Genomic DNA, 22,164 nt, shown 5'->3' with positions numbered 1-22,164 from the left:
TGGACTGAGTGAGCGAAGGTGCAGTGAGTTGAGATGTGGAATTTGTTTATTGAGTTGGAGGCAAGCTATAGTAATTGTGCGTGAGCACACAAGGCGTGCCTATTTATCTTATCAGCTGTCTCTGGATTAAACAATTTACTTTGTACAACAACCCATTTTGATGCAAAAGTATCTATTCATTCTTTTTTTTTTCAGAATCGCGTTGTAATGGTGCCTTGGCATTTCAGTGAATATAGGGTAGCGCCAAATATTTTACTTCGTTTTTAATAGTGTTTCTCCGTGGATTATAAGGGAATATAATAATGCAAGCACTAGTTGGCAGATTTACAAGAAAGTGACTCAGTGCGGAACGCTAGCCATTTGGCTGCGCCACACTGAGTCACTTTCAAAGCACAGGGATGTGACATATTTACAGCACTATGTCGCATCGCTGTGCTTCCCCCTGCACTGGCGCACAATCTGCTTCCATGCGCCAGCGCAGGCAGCCTTGCACCATGGTGCAAGGATGCCTGCGTTGTGGGGTGACTGTTTTTGTACACGAAGGGTTCCCATTCTGCACAAAAACAATCTGAAATGCCGTTTTTCAACTTCTATGTGTGCTGCAGTAGCACAAATAGAAGTTGAAAAACGTCATTGTTTCAATGATTGTTTACGTGCAGGAAGGGATCCCTTCCTGTACATAAACAATCATTAGATGTGATTTACTCTTTCTATGTGTGCTGCAGAATGCAGCACATATAGACAGAGGAAAGGAAAAAAAAGAAGAAATGAATACATTTCTCCTTGTTGCGCCTCCCTGCGCCTCCGCTGGGGAGGCGTAGCATTCAGACGCATTTCCAGATTTACGATTCCTCGAAAATCTGGAAATGTGTCTGGTTCCATGGGTGTTGCGTGGAAACACCCACAGCAGCACCCATGGAACGTCCCTTTTATGCAAAGTGCTGTGTGTAAAGGGGCCGTATGTACAAGGACAGGAAAAGCTATGCAGGGTGACTTTTCCTGTCCTTGTAAATATGGGGCAGAGAAATGTGCTGCAAGTGCTTCACAAAAAGTGACATACTGGCAGCACATGGGGCTTGTAAATCTGCCCCAGGTCTCGAAGAATCCCTTGACGGTAAATCAGCCAATATGCTTACCAGCCTTAACAGCTTAACCTAATGGCCAGGTACAATTCACAATGTTTTATTTAATGTAATCTGTGTTTAAAGATATATATTAATCATGGCTGGGCAAATGAGATTTAATCTTGCTGGAATTGTGCTAAAACAGGAGCGTATTTCACAAAAACACTGACATAGACATGGTTTGGTGGAGCAACATAAGATCATCAAAATCACTGCACAGAACTCTGCAAAGATAATATAAATGATGTGGTAGAGGATGTTTTCTGAGGCTAGACTGCCGACTTTGGAGCTTATGAAACCAAGGTTCGAGCCTCGGGGTCGATTCCACATCCTGTGATTGTGGGCAAATCACTTAGGGCCATATGTATCAAGATACCCATTTGGAATTCTCAAATAGCGATTTTTAAGGAATCGCTATATGAGAATCGCAAATGGGTATGTATGTACAAAATCGCATTTTTTTTGCGATTCCTTAGAATTCCTTAATTGCGATTAACAAATTGCGAATCGCAATTAAGGAATACTTTCCCATTCATTTCTATGGGCCAGGAGGCCCATAGGAATGAATGGGAAATAATTCTCAATTTGCGATTCGCAATTTGCGAATCGCAAATAGAGAATAATTTCAAGGGTGCAGGGGTGTCCAAAGGACACCCTGTTGCACCCCTGAAATATGTATGGGTGCACATGTGGCGTACATACATGCCCTAAGGGCATGTATGTGCGTCACATGGCACTTTGAAAAATGCAAAAATATGCATTTTTAAAGGAATTCGCAACTTACCACCAACTAGAAATTGGTGGTAATTTGCGAATCCTTAGGGCCAATTTGCGAATTTTTTTGGCTTCTTAAATTGCATTTAAGGAATCGCAAAATTTGCGATTCCTTAAATGCAATTGCAAAATAAGGAATTGAAAATTTTGCGATTCCTTATTTTTAAAGCAGATTTCCTTGATACATACCATTTGTCCAAATTGCATTCGCAAACGCCAAAATTCTGCGAATTTCGGCGTTTGCGAAGTCAATTCGGCTTGATACATATGGCCCTCAATCTCCCCCCGCCTAGGGCAAAAAAAAGAATGTGTCCTTGTGTACTTGTGTAACGTAACTGGTGCTCATGTAAGGCGCTCCAATACCTACGGGTCGAGTATGTGCTATATAAATCTTTTTTACTGTCCCCCTGAGGGTTCGTGCGGAGCTAGGATTGTTGAGTGGCAGGTACGGTAATGCGATGGCACAGTGAAGTGAAGGCTCCAAGTCGAACTAGAAGGTGTTTGACCACGGCCAGAACGACGTGCACTCCTCATGCTCTGCACCTTTGTTGGAGCCGGGCGAGGGCACATACACAGCCCTCTAGTCTCTGAAGGAGCTCTGGGTTCGCATGTCTCAATCAATCCTAAACCTTCTCTCATGCTGATTACTATTGTAAAGGTTGGCCTGTAGACCCAGCACGCCTGTGATCAGAGGCAGTGTAAGAGAGGAAGGCTTACACTGCATGCTCTGCCTCACTAGCGCCTAAGCTCTCTACATAGCGCTGCAGCGCGAGTGCCATTGCGACGCAACTGGGACATTTAAAGAGCTCCTGGGGGACTATTTACACGGCGCTTCAAGATCTGGGCATTGCAACGCTCTGGGGGCATTGTAGTTACGGCGCTTTAATTTTAAACCCTGATTCGAGGAGCGCTATTGTGCAACTAGCGTAGTCAATTTCCTGAGCCCCAGCCTACCTCCAGTTTCGTTTTTCCCTACGCTGACGCCATCTTACGCTTGCTGTTGTTGGTGCCTCAGAGCCTGGCCCCCACAGCCCGCCCCGCCTCCCTGCTGACCCTCCCTCCCACGAAGTACGTTGCCTGCTCTGACCCCGTCTGCGCTGTGACCGTCCTGACTAGTTCAGAAGCGGTCGTTCCCTGTGCCCTGCTCCTGTGAGGTATCGTTAACATTTAACTCCTCAGCTGCTTTGTGTTTGTGCTCTGCCTCACTAGCGCCTAAGCTCTCTACATAGCGCTGCAGCGCGAGTGCCATTGCGACGCAACTGGGACATTTAAAGAGCTCCTGGGGGACTATTTACACGGCGCTTCAAGATCTGGGCATTGCAGCGCTCTGGGGGCATTGTAGTTACGGCGCTTTAATTTTAAACCCTGATTCGAGGAGCGCTATTGTGCAACTAGCGTAGTCAATTTCCTGAGCCCCAGCCTACCTCCAGTTTCGTTTTTCCCTACGCTGACGCCATCTTACGCTTGTTGTTGTTGGTGCCTCAGAGCCTGGCCCCCACAGCCCGCCCCGCCTCCCTGCTGACCCTCCCTCGCCCCTCCCCCTCCTCCATCCATATATGACAGATGCATTCTCGCGCAGCGTTCACGCGCAGCGGTCGCGCCCCAATTGCGCCGAAGGTGCGCCAAAGGTAAGCCTGTCTACGCCCGTCCACGCCAAGCCCGCGCCCAGCGCCAGACCCTCTGGCCCCCGCACCACCCACCCCACCCGCATTACATATGACCCCTCCACCCTCTTAGCCCTAAACCCCGGCCGACTCCCCAACTGCGCCCAAGCCGCTCCTGGACACACCCATGGACCCTTCACATGCAACTCCTGCAAGTATGACGGCACCAAGACCATCTCCTCATCCACTAACACCAAACAGAGATCTGACACCAACCACCTAAAATGCATCCTGCTCAACACCCGCTCGGTCTACAGACACGCCATCGACCTTTGGAATCTACTAGACACCATCTCTCCGGACGTCGCCTTCCTAACAGAAACATGGATGAACGCCTCCTCAGCCCCAGACATCACCATTGCCATCCTGGAAGGCTACAAGATCATCCGTAAGGACCGCACCAAGCAAACAGGAGGAGGCATCGCCATCGTCCATAAGAATGCCATCCGCATATCAACCAGCTCAGACGTCAACCTCGCTAGCGCCGAGCACCTTCACTTCCAGATCCACACCGACCCCAAGACCACACTCAGAGGCACCCTCCTCTACAGGCCACCTGGACCCCGAGCACAATTCACTGAAGACATCACTGACTTTATCACCCCACACGCCCTCCCCTCCGAGGACTACATTCTACTGGGAGACCTCAATTTTCACCTGGAAAAGAGCAACGACAACAATGCCACCACCCTTCTGGACAATCTCGCCAACCTCGGACTCAAACAACTTGTTAATACCCCCACTCATTACGCAGGTCAAACACTCGACCCTATCTTCACCTCCAGTAAACATATCTCCTTCAGTCACACCACAGTTCTCCATTGGACGGACCACAGCTGCGTTCACTTTAGCTACAAAAAGAACACAACACACAACCATCCTCAACCTACTCTGAGAAGAACCTGGAACAAAATCATCTTCGACCAGATCTCCTCATCGCTTCTTCAAAACCCCCCTGCCCACTCTTCGAACCCCAACCAAGCAGCCATCAACCTCACTCAATGGCTAACCAACAGCGCAGACATCCTAGCACCTTTGAAAAAACGTCACATCAAACTTAGCAGCAAAAACGCCTCCTGGTTCAACGGTGATCTTAAGAAATCCAAGAAACTCTGTCGCTCCCTTGAGAAGGCCTGGAAAAAAGACCCAAACACCAGCACCAGGGACGCCTTCAAAAACGCCACTCGCATACACCACCAACTGATCCGGACCGCAAAGAAAGCCGCATTCAAAGATCGTCTAGACAACAACGCCCATAACAGCAAGGAATTATTCAACATCCTCAAAGAGTTTACCAACCCCACTGCCAACTCCAACGACATCACTCCCTCTCAAACCCTCTGCGACTCCCTAGCTTCGTTCTTCCACGACAAAATTGCAGACATCCACAACAGCTTCGACAAACAACCCGAAGACCAACCCACACAATCTTCCGCTATTCCTTCACGCCCCTTGAACATCCTTAATGACTGGAACCCAATCTCCACTGAGGACACCATCCGCCTGATGAACTCCATCCACTCAGGATCCCCCAGAGACCCATGCCCTCACCACATCTTCAACAAAGCTGACTCCATCATAGCACCACACCTCTGAGACGTCATCAACTGCTCCCTCAACTCCGCCACCTTCCCGGAAAGCTGGAAACACGCCGAACTCAGCGCCCTCCTGAAAAAACCCATAGCTGACCCCACCGAATTCAAAAACTACCGCCCCATCTCGCTCCTTCCATTCCCTGCCAAAGTCATCGAGAAAGCTGTCAACAACCAGCTCGCCGCCTTCCTCGAAACCAACAAATCCCTCGACTCATCACAGTCCGGCTTCCGAGCCAAACACAGCACTGAGACCGCACTCATCGCAGCAACAGACGACATTCGAACTCTACTGGACAATGGAGACACAGTCGCCCTCATCCTCCTCGACCTATCCGCAGCCTTCGACACAGTCTGTCACAGCACCCTGTTACAACGCCTCAGAAACATCGGAATCCAAGGAAAAGCACTGGAATGGATCACCTCGTTCCTTGCCGGAAGGACTCAGAGAGTCCGCCTCCCACCATTCAAGTCGGAGGCAACTGAAGTCATCTGCGGCGTACCACAAGGATCTTCACTCAGCCCCACCCTCTTCAACGTATACATGAGCCCCCTCGCGGCCATCGCTCGCCAACACAACCTCAACATCATCTCCTACGCTGATGACACTCAACTGATCCTCTCACTCACCAAAGACCCTAACACCGCCAAAACCAATCTACATGAAGGAATGAAAGAAGTAGCCGAGTGGATGAAGCACAGCCGTCTGAAACTGAATTCAGACAAAACAGAAGTCCTTATCTTAGGTACCTCCCCCTCCGCCTGGGACGACTCTTGGTGGCCAGAGGCCCTTGGAAAAGCACCCACCCCGACGGACCACGCACGGAACTTGGGCGTCATTCTGGACTCCTCACTCTCGATGACCAGACAAGTCAACGCCGTTTCATCGTCTTGCTTCAACATTCTCCGCATGCTCAAAAAAACATTTCACTGGATCCCCACCGAAACTAGAAAAACGGTCGCCCACGCACTGGTTACAAGCCGCCTGGACTACGGAAACACCCTATACGCCGGTACCACTGCAAAACTTCAGAAAAGACTCCAACGCATCCAGAACGCATCAGCCAGACTCATACTAGACATCCCGCGTAAAGACCACATTTCTGGTCACCTGAAAGACCTCCACTGGCTCCCCGTCAATAAGAGGATAACATTCCGCCTCCTAACCCACGCACACAAAGCACTTTACAAAATTGGGCCCGAATGCCTCAACACACGACTCTCCTTCTACACCCCCCCCCGCCAGCTACGCTCTTCCAATCAAGCCCTTGCTTCTGTACCTCGCATCAACAAAACCACCATGGGAGGAAGATCCTTCTCCTACCTGGCGGCTAAAACCTGGAACTCACTTCCCATTCACCTTCGCCTCACTCAGAACCACCTAGCATTCAGAAAGCAACTTAAAACCTGGATATTCGACAAGTAATTCCCCACCCTTCCTCAAGCGCCTTGAGACCCTCTGGGTATGTAGCGCGCTATATAAATTCATTGAATTGAATTGAATTGGCCAATTACTATGTGTGGCTTTTTTTAATTATGTAAATGATTTTTAGAGGAGCACTCCCTTTATCTAAATTAAACTCTGTCTACACTCTACCTTGGCGTGCTGATGAGGCTTGCACATTGACTGGCCATGTTTCTAACCCTTGCTTTGATCTGATACTCACTCATCCCTACAGAAACAATGTCCATAGAAGTACTGTGCGGGAATGAGTGGAAGTGCGCAGTCCCCTCGGCAGTGTCTTCTTGTCTCTTCCACCCCATTGAGGCGTGGATGGAGGCCTTCCCTGAAAAAATCAAAGGTGCATTTATCACCAATATAACTTCTTGTGATTTCTTGCCACTTGGAGAGGGCCGCTAAAGGTGACAACATCGGCAAAATATCAATGTAATCATGAACATTTACTTCATTACAAACAGATCTCGAAGACGCTGCATTCCATCTCTGCAGAAAATTCAAATTTTAAATATCACATTTTCTATATGTTTATTTGTTGCTCTTCTGCACTGTGCTTGACTCTTTGAGACTGAGGCTGATATGAAACAAACTCTGCATGTGCCTTTAAATTACTAACATCTTCATTTTCTCATCTAGATTTCAAGTGAAAAAAAACACTTTACGATTAGAGATTGGGAATAAAATCTTGCTCGGATATACATCCCGATCTCAAACTCAGCTCAAGGCTTCCGCCCCAAGGCCATGCCATGGACTACGCGTATTCAACAGTGGTATAGCAAGGGTGCCTTCACCTCTAACACAAAACAAGCGTTGGCAAACCTAATAGGTCTGCTGTTGTCCGCTAGCCTTTTGGCTTTGACAACTCTTGTTTTGTTATGTCATCTTTTGTGCAAAACTTCATTGTTGGGCAGGCAACCAGGCCATCAACAATCTAAAAATTAAAGCTGTGTCTAAATCCAAACATATTTTTAGGTTTTCAAAAAGCGCACATTACCATAGTAGTCCCTGATGCTGGTGTTTACTACTTTGTGAGTGGATGTGTTGCTTGGTCAAGGGCAGCATGTTGTAACTTAAAGTGGATGTTGTAACTTAAAGTGGAGGAAGGAGGACCTAGCCTAGCAGTTTGGGCTGGACTGTCCCTATTTGAGCATGTTACTAATGGAGCAGGGCCAAGACTGCTTTGCGTAAGGCTTGATTCAAAGTAAGGTGGGATGTTGTGCAGAACTACAACGGAGTGGGATGCGACCCAAGTAATTACCAGTGGCTGAAATAGTTTCGAGCATTCCTCCTATCACTTTTTTGTTCACTTCAGTGTAACACACTTAAGGAGGTGGGCATATCCAGACGCTGGACCTGTGCTCACTGCGCCACTGGAAACAAGCTACTCCCACCTTAAGAGCCCCTATCATGGCAAAATCGGTCTTTGGTTACTTGTGTTCCAGTTCAGGAAGGAACTAGACCAGCAGTTTGAACTGGACTGCTCCTATTTAAGCAGGGTCATTACTGATTTGCATGTGACTGAGTTCAAACTGAAGTGGCATGGTGTGCAAAATAATGATGCTCTGTGTTGTGGTTCCAAATCAATATCCGAGTCTGAGATTAATTCAAACATTCCAGAAATATCCTATAAGTAACTATGGTAACACATCATTGTAGTAAAATCACCATGGCCAACACCAGACCTCAAAAGCAATCATTCTAGTGTTCCCTGCCAGCCTGCAAATGCTTTTAATTTTTTTTAAACCTTTCTACAAATAGAGAGGCTTGCAAAAACATTGAGGCTTGCAAAGACAGATAGACAGATGGGCGTGCAAAGACTGATAGACAGAGAGGCTCGCAAAGACAGATAGAGAGGGTTGTATGGATAGTGTTGCATTGATATATATATTCACTGAAAAAACCATAGGTTTCACACACGTTATAGTTAGGAATTAGCATTTAAAAAACCTTAGAAATTCACTGAAAAAACCATAGGTTTCACACATGTTATAGTTAGGAATTAGTATTTAACAAGCATTTGCAATGCAATAGGTCTCGCATTATGAAAGTTTGAGCTATTGGTCTTGTAAATGACAATTTTTTCATTCATGTGTTGGTTTTGAAAATAGCTAAATTAATAGCTTTGTCATTTACAATGCCAATAGTTATAACTGTGACACCTATAGCATTTGTAATGCAACATGTTTTGTATTTACGTGACTTAGATGTATTGATATTACAAGTAAAATGGCTTTTAATTTTTTTAAATAATTAGTACTTAAATAAATACTTAAAAAAAGTGATTGTAATTTATAATGGCAATAACTTAAACTTTTGTAAATAACGTTTGTGAAGATTATGTTCAGTGTATTTTATTGTGACAAAATCCAAGAACAGAAGTGAAATATTAACATCTTTTTGTGACATTTGTAATAAAGCTTGAAACATTGAGAGCACATATTTGCACCAGTTGTTGTTGAATGGTTGCACAGATTGATGCTGTGATGGCGCGGAGTGATGTGGTGGCGCTGAGTGATGCTGTGGTGGTGATGAGTGATGCTGGAGTTGCGCTGAGTGATGCTGTGGTGGTGCTGAGTGGGTCTGTGGTGGTGCTGAGTGATGCTGTGGTGGTGCTGAGTGGTGCTGTGGTGGTGATGAGTGATGCTGTGGTGGTGCTGAGTGATGCTGTGTTGGTGCTGAGTGGTGCTGTGGTAGTGCGGAGTGATGCTGTGGTGGTGCTGAGGGGTGCTGTGGTGGTGCTGAGTGATGCTTTGGTGATGCTGAGTGGTGCTGTGGTGGTGCTGAGTGATAATGTGGTGGTGCTGAGTGATAATGTGGTGCTGAGTGGTGCTGTGGTGGTGCTGAGTGGTGCTGTGGTGGTGCTGAGTGGTGCTGTGGTGGTGCTGTGGTTGTGCTGAGTGGTGCTGTGGTGGTGCTGAGTGATAATGTGGTGGCGCTGAGTGATGCTGTGGTGGTGCTGAGTGATGCTGGGGTGGTGCTGAGTGATGCTGGGGTGGTGCTGAGTGAGGCTGTGGTGGTGCTGAGTGGTGCAGTGGTGGTGCTGAGTGGTGCTGTGGTGGTGCTGAGTGATAATGTGGTGGTGCTGAGTGATGCTGGGGTAGCGCTGAGTGATGATGTGGTGATGCACCGCAGCTCCAACTGAGGGTGCTGAATCTATTCACTCATCACAAAGGAATATCACACACCACCCCTACACACCTCTGTTTAGCTTATAACATAGCACAGTGTGTTAGGCTCCTGCTGCTGGGATATACTTGCATTCACAGGTTGCACACCAAACGAGATGACTTGTACCTTAATTCTATAAGGGTTGATACAAGGAGTACAACTGCGTTGGGATATAATAATGGGAAACCACCGTTACAACGCAACTATTACAACGCGCACCGTTACAACACACACCATTACAACGCAGGATCCTTTACAACGCATGCCTTTACAACGCATGACATTACATAGCAGATGCTATTACAACGCATGCCATTACAACGTAAGTATCGGTAAGTTTATTATTTTATTTAACCTTTTTTTTATTACAAAAATATTAAAAATAAATAAAATAAATTAATTAAAGTAATTTTATATATATAGTTTGGGTTATGGGGCACAGGGGTATTTTTAGGGTTCAGGGTTGGGTTTGGGTTTTGGGGTACAGGGGTATTTTTAGGGTTCAGGGCTGGGTTTGGGTTTTGGGGTACAGGGGTATTTTCAGGGTTCAGGGCTGGGTTTGGGTTTTGGGGTACAGGGGTATTTTTAGGGTTCAGGGCTGGGTTTGGGTTTTGGGGTACAGGGGTATTTTTAGGGTTCAGGGTTGCGTTTGGGTTTTGGGGTACAGGGGTATTTTTAGGGTTCAGGGTTGGGTTTGGGTTTTGGGGTACAGGGGTATTTTTAGGGTTCAGGGTTGGGTTTGGGTTTTGGGGTACAGGGGTATTTTTAGGGTTCAGGGCTGGGTTTGGGTTTTGGGGTACAGGGGTATTTTTAGGGTTCAGGGTTGGGTTTGGGTTTTGGGGTACAGGGGTATTTTTAGGGTTCAGGGTTGGGTTTGGGTGTTGGGGTACAGGGGTATTTTTAGTGTTCAGGGTTGGGTTTGGGTTTTGGGGTACAGGGGTATTTTTAGGGTTCAGGGTTGGGTTTGGGTTTTGGGGTACAGGGGTATTTTTAGGGTTCAGGGTAACTGGGGTATTTTTAGGGTTCAGTTTTTTAAATAAATAATTTAAAATAATTACAAAAATTAATTTTCTTAATTTTAATAATTATTAATAATAGTTCTTTAATAATAATAGTTCTTTTAAAAATAAACTATTTTTTAAATATATATATATGTATAAATTAATTATTAAAAAATAATTTAATTTATTTAATTAATTAAATTTGAATAAATTACATTTTTAAATAAAATAATATACTTACCTATACTTACGTTGTAATGGCATGCGTTGTAATAGCATATGCTATGTAATGTCATGCGTTGTAAAGGCATTCGTTGTAAATGTATCTACGTTGTAAAAATTGTGTTGTAACGGTGTGCGTTGTAAAAGTTTGCGATGTAACGTCATACATCCATAATAACACTTGCTATGCAATCAGATATGTAATTTTTTTAATGCAGCAGGACTTTTGGGATCACCATAGTGCTATAAACAAGTGGTCGGAGCTGTGAAGCTAGAGACATGTATTGCCTTGGTTTTGTACAAATTCTGCTGTTGTTAAGAGCGTTGCTTGTAATTGAAAGCCTTGGCCTGTAGAATAACAACCAGAGCTATAATAGATGACGGACAACACTTACAACATGGCTAAACACTGAACAAGCTGTTAGTTCTTGTCCTGTAGGCAAGACATTTAGCCTTGATATGCCTACCTGAACAGATTATTTCAAAATACAAAATTATGTAGTACTGGGTCACAAGATTTACCAAACAATAAGCTATTTTCCCTCCACATTAGATGGCTGCCCCAGGGAGTGAAAGATCAGGAGCAGCGTTGCGATAGCGCAGGTCGACACTGTGAGCTGCGTCGTCTTCGGGCACCCAACTGCTGCCGTAATACTCTAAGCACCCTTAATGTTGTGACGCGGGTGATGGGAGCAGATCCTAGGGTCATGGTGCTGAGTGGCTGACGACAGTAGGGGGAGAACTTTGCTGCAGCTGTGAGCGGGTGTAGCATGCCCCTCCCGGCCGTGGAGGACCGTGGGGTATAAACCGCACTCTATGCATCTTAGGTGAGCGGCTGGCCTCCTTGATGACCCATATTTAGGCAGGATTTTGTCTATTAGACTGGGCATGTGTGGAAAGGAGTTCTGGGATGCAGAACCCAGTTTGCAGTGCTGGTTGGCTCGCAACCCTTGGCTGATTGCTTCACTTTGTTGCCCAATAATATGAGTGGTCCCTGCTAGAATATTAAGTGTGGCGCCCATGTTATTAATATGAAAGCGGGTGCCATGCTCAATTGTGTGTCTTTTGCAAACGTAAAGTGCGGCACCAGAGGAGCAGGATGGTGATGAGGGGCTGCAAGTCGCGGGCAACATTGTTGACTTGTGTTGATTGATTTCGCCGAACCACGCATAACAAAAGAAATGCGCCACCGCCATTCTCAAACCTGAAGCATGCCTCACTTTTCAGAAAAACAACACTGTCTTAAAACCATGGTGCTTTAAAAAACAATATATTATCGGTGAGGAGCGCTGATGGCACGGCCGCCATTCTTGAAGCTAAACACATCAGATGAGACAAAGCGCGGCCGTGCTATGAAAGCGGGTGCCATGCTCAATTGTGTGTCTTTTGCAAACCTAAAGTGCGGCCCCAGAGGGGCAGGATGGTGATGGGGCGGGGGGCGCATTCCTTAGAAGTGTGAAGCAGGGGGCAGATCCCTTTGAAGTGAAGCTCTCGGCAGAGCACAGCCTCGCGGCCGTGAAAGTGAAAGCAGGGATGTAATTAGGGGGGTGGAGAAGTGAGGCTGAGCACGCACTGCGCACGCTGGGGAAGCAACAGATGCCTGTAGGAGGGAGGCTGATGGCTTTGATGTGGACGCGATTTCCGCACAAGTGTACCACATGAACTGTCCGAAATCCGTGATGGTTTCAGACCTTGGTTTGCCCACTATACTCTCGTCTGTTATCCCTTGCGGGATTAATAGGCGAGACCTTAAAAACCTTGCAAATTTACTGAAAAAAACAGAGGTTTCACACATGTTATAGTTAGCTGGACATTTCACTCAAACAAAACCATTGAAATTCCCCCGTTATAGTTAGTTCAGCTAACTATAACTCGCGCGCCCGCAATGCACTGCTGATGATGTCACATATTACATCACTCATGATATGGTCAGTGACATCACTCATGACATCACTCATGACATCTCAAATGACATCAGTGATGACATCACTGATAACATCATCCAGTGAATGTGTCTTTCTGAAAAATAAATATTTTTTATATATGTATATCTAATGGTCTATGGAAGAATAAATGGATAAATAAGTGTCTAAATGGATAGTTTTTTTGTAAAAATGATTGTATAACTGACTTATTAAGTGTATCTTAGTGAATACATGTATTAGCGAGTAATGTTTAAATATGAAAATATCTGTATCAGTGTCTCACTTTGTGTATAAGTGGCTGCATGGGTTGGTGACTAGGTACATGAGTGTCGATATAGGTTATTAGTTGGTTTTTAGAGTATCAGTATGAGTGTCTGTATGGTCCGGTGGGGGGTATTATTTACCGCATAAAAGCATGAATGGGTGACTCACTATTTGTATGTGTTTTGAAGACAGCATGTGTGCAGGACTGAATGAGTGGATGAGTGTGTGTATGGGTGTGTTAGTGAGTGAATCACTGTCTCAATAGTATCTTTATGAGTAACTATATATGTGTTAAACTAGTATATGTGAGTATTGATGTTTATAAGTGATGTATATAAGTGAGTTTATATGAGAGCGAGATATTGTAGGAGTTCCTGTATAAATAAGTATGTGTTTCTATAAGTGATTTTTTAAGAGATTAAGTAATGTGTACGATTCTGTAGAAGTTAGTGTAGTGGTGGGTGTATAGCTGTATATGCAAGTAAATGGATGTTTGATAGTTTATTTGCATGTGTGAGTTTGTGTGTGAGTAACTCTATAGATGAGTGTCGGTGTGTAATAAGATGTATAGGTGTATAAGTTCATATGATGAGTGAGTACATGTATGAGTACCTATATAGAACTGTTATTGAATCACTGATGCCATTTGAGATGTCATGAGTGACGTCATGAGTGATGTCACTGACCATGCCATGAGAGATGTAATATATGACGTCATCAGCAGTGCATTGCGGGCGCGCGAGTTATAGTTAGCTGAACTAACTATAACGGGAATTTCAATGGTTTTGTATGAGTGAAATGTCCAGCTAACTATAACATGTGTGAAACCTCTGGTTTTTTCAGTAAATTTGCAAGGTTTTTTGAATGCTAATTCCTAACTATAACATGTGTGAAACCTATTTTTCAGTGAATTTCAAAGGTTTTTTAAATGCTAATTCCTAACTATAACGTATGGGAAACCTATGTTTTTTCAGTCAATGTCAATATATTACCTACTGGCGGTCGCCAGTAGGTATATATAGTTAGGATTTTTTCTCTATGGGATTTTTGAAAATTCTATGTCTAATAACTTTGGCGTTTGTGGACGGAATTGGCTGAAATTTTCAGGAAAATTGAACATTTTGTTTCTGAGCAGCCCCTGACAATTTGGGGGGGTTTCATCAAGGGGGGGCCGAGAAAAAAGGGGGGTCCCAAAACGCGTTTTTCCCATGTTAATTTCCATAGGGCGGTTGGCCTCACTTTTAGCTCGAACGGCTGAATGGATTTGCACGAAACTTGGCAAAATTGTAGGGACTGTTAGCCCGATGTGCCTTTGCTAGGTCTCAATATATGTGCTCCAGTGGATTTTGAGTAATTTAGGTTCAAAAAAAGATATATATCTGGGCGGAGCCTAACCACACATCTGATCTGATTGGCTGTCAGCACTTCATCCAAGAAGTGTTGGCAGCCATCTTGGGACCAATATACATGATAGCACCTCATTAAAAAGCATTGTAGTTAATAGAGGGTTTTAGGACTTTAGTTACATTATAAATCATTTGTTGATGGTACCATACTCGTTTTAGGAATTGTGGTGGGTTCTAAGGTGATTTTACCATGTGAAAAAACCTTCTGCTGTGATATCATGAATATTGTTTGAAAGAAAACTAATATCTCATGATTTTCCCACAGTGGTTTGGAAGGAGATCTATAAGCTAAACTGAAAGCATATTTTCTGTAAATTCACATTATCTTTCTCAGTCATGTAAAAATGAAGTCTGACATTCTCAGTAAAACATGTACATCCAACAAGGACAGAGACTGTCAGTTGATTCCTTTGTGTTCTACTGCAGCCTCCTAGAGTGTTCTAAAGAACAACTAGAGCGCTAACAGTCCTACTTATTACAAAGGTATGGCACACCTGAAGCCATCTTGATTGGAATAAAGTGGTAACTCTTAAAACATTTAATTTAAAAAGAAACAACATGAGGGGGTATATTTTGCCATAGAAAGTATGATTTAGTGCTGCAGAATGAAAAATTAGGGCACATTTTGAGTGACTTCTCAAATCCTTTTCTATTTCATTAAAACATTCTGGCATGCAGTCTCCCAAAATGGCCACCAGAGACAAAAGAGCCCAAATGTAGCCCAAATATCACCCAGATGTAGCCCAAGTATAGCCCAATGACAGAATGTCCCAGAGTGTTCTAAAGAACAACTAGAGCGCTAACAGTCCTACTTATTACAAAGGTATGGCACACCTGAAGCCATCTTGATTGGAATAAAGTGGTAACTCTTAAAACATTTAATTTAAAAAGAAACAACATGAGGGGGTATATTTTGCCATAGAAAGTATGATTAGTGCTGCAGAATGAAAAATTAGGGCACATTTTGAGTGACTTCTCAAATCCTTTTCTATTTCATTAAAACATTCTGACATGCAGTCTCCCAAAATGGCCACCAGAGACAAAAGAGCCCAAATGTAGCCCAAATATCACCCAGATGTAGCCCAAGTATAGCCCAATGACAGAATGTCCCAGAGTGTTCTAAAGAACAACTAGAGCGCTAACAGTCCTACTTATTACAAAGGTATAGCACACCTGGAGCCATCGTGATGGGAATAAAGTGGTAACTCTTAAAACATTTAATTTAAAAAGGAACAAAATGAGGGGGTATATTATGCAATAGAAGGTATTATTAGTGCTGCAGAAAGAAAAATTAGGGCACATTTTGAGTGACTTTTCAAATCCTCTTCTATTTCATTAAAAAATTCTGACATGCAGTCTCCCAAAATGGCCACCAGAGACAAAAGAGCCCAAATGTAGCCCAAATATCACCCAGATGTAGCCCAAGTATAGCCCAATGACAGAATGTCCCAGAGTGTTCTAAAGAACAACTAGAGCGCTAACAGTCCTACTTATTACAAAGGTATGGCACACCTGAAGCCATCTTGATTGGAATAAAGTGGTAACTTTTAAAACATTTAATTTAAAAAGGAACAAAATGAGGGGGTATATTTTGCCATATGAATTATGATTAGTGCTGCAGAAAGAAAAATTAGGGCACATTTTGAGTGACTTCTCAAACCCTCTTCAATTTCATTAAAAAAATTCTGACATACAGTCTCCCAAGATGGCCACCAGAGACAAAAGAGCCTAAATGTAGCCCAAATATCACCCAGATGTACCCCAAGTATAGCCCAATGACAGAATGTCCCAGAGTGTTCTAAAGAACAACTAGAGCGCTAACAGTCTTACTTATGACAAAAGTATGGCACACCAGAAGCCATCTTGATTGGAATGAAGTGGTAAGTCTGAAAACACTCAATTTAAAAAGGAACAACATGAGGGGGTTAATTTTGCCATAGAAAGTATGATTAGTGCTTCAGAAAGAAAAATTAGGGATCATTTTGAGTGACTTCTCAAATCCTCTTCTATTTCATTAAAAAAATTCTGACATGCAGACTGAAACATGCACTTTGAATACCAGCAGCAGACGTCCCTGGTGAGCAGTAGCTTTACTACAGTGATCTAATGTGCAACTAGAGTGCTAACATTCAGAATTTATGGCAAATGTGTGACACATCTGAATGCCTTCTTGATGGAACCAAAGTAAACAAGCATTGAAAATGCAATAGATCTCGCCCTCGTTTAAGTTAAAGCCATTCTGTTTGTAATGAGGTGGCTTTTTAGCTTTGCTTTTATTAGTGTTTTTTCAACTTTCATGTAAATAACATGCATCTGTATGCATATAAGTATATGTATGCATGCATTTATGTTTGTATTTATATAGATATACAGATGATATATGTTTATATATGTATGTATATATATATATATTCACTGAAAAAAACATAGGTTATAGACCATATATAGTTAGGAATTAGCATTTACAAAACCTTGAAAATTCACTGAAAAAACCATAGGTTATAGACCATATATAGTTAGGAATTAGCATTTACAAAACCTTGAAAATTCACTGAAAAAACCATAGGTTATAGACCATATATAGTTAGGAATTCGCATTTACAAAACCTTATTTTACTCACACAAAACCATTGAAATTCCATATATAGTTAGTTGCACTAACTATATATCGCGCACCCACAATCCACTGCTGATGATGTCACATAGTACATCATTCATGACATGGTCAGTGACATCACTGATGACATCACTGATGACATCTCAAATGACATCACTGATGACATCACTGATGACAACATCCAGTGACTGTATGTTTCTGTAAAGTTAAAATATGTCTTACATATTGAAGAATGAGTGGATGTATAAGTGTCTGGATGAAGGATTTAGTAGGTGCATGACTGACTGTATGAGTGAGTGATTAAATGTGTCTCACTGAGTGCATGGGTTAGTGACTAAACTGTCTTAATTTGTGCATCATTATGTCTGTTGTTCTGTAAACTGTTGCATGTGTTGATAAGTAGCTATATGAGTAACTATATGGGTTATTGATTGGTTGCCCAAGTATTTGAATGGGAGACTGAGTGTGTGTGTGGGTGGCTGGGAGGTGTATGACTCTGTGCATAGATGTGTGAGCAGTTGATTCACTAGATGTATGGGTTCAAAAGTGCATGTGGAAACAGCTGTATGGGCGGTTGACTGTGCGCATGAGTGTATTGGTGAGTGAATGGATATCTCAGTGCTACATGTCAAAGTAAGTACATATGTAAAACACAGTACATGTGAGAGTTGACATATATAAATAACTGTGCATAAGAGCCAGTGAATGTGTGAGTGGCTGTATGGATCATTGTGAACTTGTATCAGGGATTGTATAAGAGAGTAAATATGTGTTAGTATATGTTTGAATAAGTAAAGTTTGTATAACTGTATAGTTGAGGAAATGGAGGTGTGATTGATTCTTTGCATGACTGACTAGGTGTGTGAGTAACTCCATGGATGAGTGACAGTCTGTGAGTGTCTGTTTACACTGATTGTATCTAAGGTTATATTAGAGTCTGAAGAGGTTCATCGTATTATCACATGAATGATATCATCAGTGATGTGATCAGTAATGTCAAATGAGATGTCATCAGTGATGTCATCAGTGATGTCATTTGAGATGTCATCAGTGATGTCATTTGAGATGTCATCAGTGATGTCATCAGTGATGTCACTGACCATGTCATGAATGATGTAATATGTGACATCATCAGCAGTGGATTGCGGGTGCGCGATATATAGTTAGTGCAACTAACTATATATGGAATTTCAATGGTTTTGTGTGAGTAAAATAAGGTTTTGTAAATGCGAATTCCTAACTATATATGGTCTATAACCTATGGTTTTTTCAGTGACTATATATATATATATATATATATATATATATATATATATTCACTGAAAAAACCATAGGTTTCAGGCCTTATATAGTTAGAAATTAGCATTTAAAAAACCTTTAAAATTCACTCAAAAAACTATACGTTTTAGGGGTGTTATAGTTAGCTGGACATTTCACTCATACAAAACCATTGAAATTGCTCCTATATAGTTAGTTGTACTAACTATATATATCGCGCACCCGCAATCCACTGCTGATGATGTCACATATTACATCATTCATGACAAGGTCAGTGACATCACTGATGACATCTCAAATGACATCACTGATGACATCACTGATGACATCATCCAGTGAATGTGGTTTGCTTCGTTATTTAAATATTCATTATGTATAGCAATTTGCATTGAAGAATGAGTGGATATATTAAAATAAATATTTGGATGGAAGATTTAGTAGCAGTGTAATTGACTGTTTACTGACCAATTTATAGTGTCTCACTAAATATAGTGGATAGTGACTAAACTGTTTGAATATCTGTATCTCTTTGTCAGTTGTTGTGTAAACAGGTACTCCAGTTGGTTACTAGCTATGTGAAAGTCTGTATTAGTTATTGATTAGTTAACTGAGTATTTGTATGGGAGAGTGAATGTGTGTGTGGTTCGGTGGGGGGTGTGTGACTGCCCAAAGATGTGTGAATAGTTGATTCACTAGATATATGAAGTTAAAACTACATGTTCTAACAGTTGTTTGGGTGAGTGAATATCTTTATGGGTGTGGTAATGAGCAAATATATTTCTCAATTGTACATGTCCAACAAACTAGAAAAATAAAAGGCAGTGTATGTGTCAGTTGTTTATAAATAAGTATACATAAGACTCAATGATTGTGTGAGTGGCTGTATGGATAACTTTATACTTGTAATAATGATTTTATAATTCACTAAGTATGACTTACTATCTAAATGAATAGATGAAGTTGTGTTTGTATAAGTGTGTAGCTAAGTAAATATGTAAGTATGGTCCATTGTTTGCATAAGTGAGTATGATGACTTCATATGTGAATAGGATGTGTGCTGGTGTGTAATGTCGATTTAGGTGTATAAGTATTTTTGATAGTGTTCTATTGTTCATTGACAGCATATATGAGTGAATCTACAGGTAAGTGATTAGATGTGTGTATACATCTATGAATCACTGAGTGGGTTTTTAGATACTTGTGTTTCTGTACCAATGGATTCAAATATCATACTCTCTATTTTACAAAGAGTGATGAAAGATTTTACTAGTGTATGAAAAGGTGTATGTGATTGTCACGTGGATGATGTCATCAGTGCTGTCATCAGTGATGTCATTTAAGATGTCATCAGTGATGTCACTGACCTTGTCATGAATGATGTAATATGTGACATCATCAGCAGTGGATTGCGGGTACGCGATATATAGTTAGTACAACTAACTATATAGGAGCAATTTCAATGGTTTTGTATGAGTGAAATGTCCAGCTAACTATAACACCCCTAAAACGTATAGTTTTTTGAGTGAATTTTATAGGTTTTTTAAATGCTAATTCCTAACTATATAAGGCCTGAAACCTATGTTTTTTTCAGTGAATTTCAAAGGTTTTTTAAATGCTAATTCCTAACTATATAAGGCCTGAAACCTATGGTTTTTTCAGTGAATTTGCAAGGTTTTTTAAATGCTAATTCCTAACTATATAAGGCCTGAAACCTATGTTTTTTTCAGTGAATTTCAAAGGTTTTTTAATGCTAATTCCTATCTATATAAGGCCTGAAAGACCACCAGGAATCTCCAGTATGCGCCAGGGGACTGCATTGCAGAGAGGTGTAATGAAGCCTCGCCCCTTTTTACACCTCTCTGCAACACAGCCCCCGTGCATGTTTGAAGAGTGGGAACTAATTCCCCTTGCATACTGGGGGCCCCTGGGGGCCAACTAGCCCACCTGGAACCTCCAGTATGCGCCAGGAGGCTGCATTGCAGAGGTGTAATGAGGCTATGCCCATTGTTACACCTCTCCGCAACGCAGCCCCCTGGCGTGTTTGCAGAGGGGGAACTAATTCCCCTTGCATACCAGGGGTCCCTGGGGGCCAACTAGCCCACCAGGAGCCTCCAGTATGCACCAGGGGGCTGCATTGCAGAGAGGTGTAATGAGGCCACACCCTTTTTTACACCTCTCTGCAACGCAGCCCCCGTGCATGTTTGAAGAGGGGGAACTAATTCTCCTTGCATACTAGGGGTCCCTGGGGGCCAACTAGCCCACCTGGAACCTCCAGTATGCGCCAGGGGGCTGCATTGCACAGAGGTGTAATGAGGCTATGCCCCTTTTTACACCTCTCTGCAACGCAGGCCACTGGCGCGTTTGCAGAGGGGGGACTAATTCCCCTTGCATACTGGGGGTCCCTGGGTCATATCTTATCATATATTTTTAGGAAAATAAAAGCATTTGAATATACACCAAGATTCAGCACTTCAATAAGGACTCTAAGTGATATGATTTGATTGGACTTATTGTGCAAATGGTTCTGTGCCAAACTTTGGAATATTCTCCACTACTCTCTACCACTTACTCTCTACTACTCCAATACTCTCTAATACTCACTCTCTACTACTCATTCTCTACTACTCTCTACTACTCTCTCTCTACTACTCACTCCCTACTACTCATTATCTACTACTCCCTACTACTCACTCTCTACTACTCTCTACTACTCACCCTCTACTACTCTCTCTCTACTACTCACTCTTTACTACTCACTCTCTACTACTCTCTACTACTCACTCTCTACTTCTCACTCTCTACTACTCTCTACTACTCACTCTCTACTACTCTACTACTCACTCTCTACTACTCACTCTACTACTCACTCTCTACTACTCTCTACTACTCACTCTCTACTACTCTCTCTCTACTACTCTCTACTACTCACTCTCTACTACTCTCTACTATTCTCTCTCTCTACTACTCACTCTCTACTACTCACTCTCTACTACTCTCTACTACTCGCTCTCTACTGCTCTCTACTACTCACTCTACTACTTACTCTCTACTCACTCTCTACTACTCACTCTCTACTTTTCACTCTCGACTATTCTCTACTACTCACTCTAATATTCACTCTACTACTCTCTACTACTCACTCTCTGCTACTCTCTCTACTGCTCTCTACTACTCTCTGCTACTCACTCTCAACTCTCTATTACTTACTTTCTACTCTCTACCTCTCTACCTCTCTCTACTTCTCTCTCTACTAGTCTCTACCTCTCTACCTCTACCTCTCTACCTCTACCTTTCTACCTCTACCACTCTACCTCTCTCTACACGCACACATATACACATATATATGCATATATATGCATATGCATTTATTTATATGTATGTGTATATATATATATATACATACATATATAAACATATATAATCTGCATATCTATATAAATACAAATATAAATGCATGCATGCATATGCATATATGCATACATATGCATGTTATTTACATGAAAGTTTTAAAAACACTAATAAAAGCAAAGCTAAAAACCCACCTCATTACAAACAGAATGGCTATAACTTAAACGAGGGCGAGATCTATTGCATTTTCAATGCTTGTTTACTTTGGTTCCATCAAGAAGGCATTCAGATGTGTCACACATTTGCCATAAATTCTGAATGT

At 42.5% G+C, this 22,164-nt stretch overlaps 1 protein-coding gene across 1 annotated transcript in view; it reads right to left on the bottom strand.

Annotated features, from left to right (window-relative positions):
• Positions 1 to 22,164, bottom strand: part of LOC147692356 (cytochrome P450 2G1-like) — a 452,708-nt gene that overhangs the window by 23,314 nt on the left and 407,230 nt on the right. The window lies entirely within an intron of this gene.

This window comes from Lissotriton vulgaris, chromosome 9 (genome assembly GCF_964263255.1).
Source record: "Lissotriton vulgaris chromosome 9, aLisVul1.2, whole genome shotgun sequence".
Classification (NCBI taxonomy): Eukaryota; Metazoa; Chordata; class Amphibia; order Caudata; family Salamandridae; genus Lissotriton; species Lissotriton vulgaris.
The sequence above is the reverse complement of the archived record's forward strand: the minus strand, read 5'-3'. Positions and strand labels throughout refer to the sequence as shown.